A 1,014-nucleotide genomic window follows, 5' to 3' on the forward strand; every position below is an offset into this window, starting at 1 on the left:
ATGTAGGATGTTCACCTTTTGTCTTTGGCTGCTTGACAAGGGTCACTTCCAAAGGACAGGATGATTCAACAGCAGCGGGTAAATCATGTTTCAAGGGACAGCCTTCAGTTTGTGAACAAGATTATTACTTCCTGTCATGAGCTGGCTCAAGAAAATGGAGTGGGATGTAGCTGTCAGAAGGAGCATGGGCTGTGCGCCAGTCTTGGTTTGGGTTTTGCTATTGTAAGGAATGTCTTGGTACTTCTACTGTCAGCCCAGACTCCACATGTTTTTCTCGGGCCTGATGGGAGTGGGCGTTGGATGGGAGAGGAGGTTTTGGAAGATGTTCTTGCTTGTATTTGGGGTTGGGTATGTGATGTTCTGGTGCTGGAGAAAGGGTTTCCTGTGCTGGCCAGATGCAATATGAAAACAGTACCAGGAATGGTCAGTGCAGGGAGAGGCATCTTTCCTGCCAGCCCCCTGTCTGTTATTCCCATCCTAAAACATGAGGTAAAAAAGCAATGCTAGGCCAGAGCCCCAAACTGCTTCAAACTGAGGAAGAGAAGAGGGGAGACCTGCCCTTCCAGAGCAGCTGGGTCAGCAGGGTGTCTTGCAGTCTTCTGAGAAGCAGTGTACCTGGGACAGCCTTGCACCTCATATTTCCATGGGAAAGGAACTTTAGAGCCATGTAATGAACAGGAGAAAGAATGGAAGGGGAATGTCACAGCACCAACCAAGTTAATTGTCTTGCTCATGTGTCTTCATAGGATGGGGAACCTCAAGAACGCACCTCTTCTTCTCTGGTCCTCGGCTTGCGTGGCCTCTGCTGCTCCTCTCTGCTGAAGGCTGAATAGCAAGGGCAGAACTGCTTCTGAAGTGAGAGTGACTATCCATCAGGCTGAGACCACCTTAGTCATTTCACTTGCGACTTAAGCCACTTCTGCCTCTTGGCTTGCAGGTGTGAAAAGGATGCAGGCCACTAGCCTCCTGTACAGTTTGGCTTCCATTAAGAGCCTTGTCTACCCTGAAGAGTCT

Source organism: Alligator sinensis, unplaced genomic scaffold, assembly GCF_000455745.1.
Source record: "Alligator sinensis unplaced genomic scaffold, ASM45574v1 scaffold722_1, whole genome shotgun sequence".
Taxonomy (NCBI): Eukaryota; Metazoa; Chordata; order Crocodylia; family Alligatoridae; genus Alligator; species Alligator sinensis.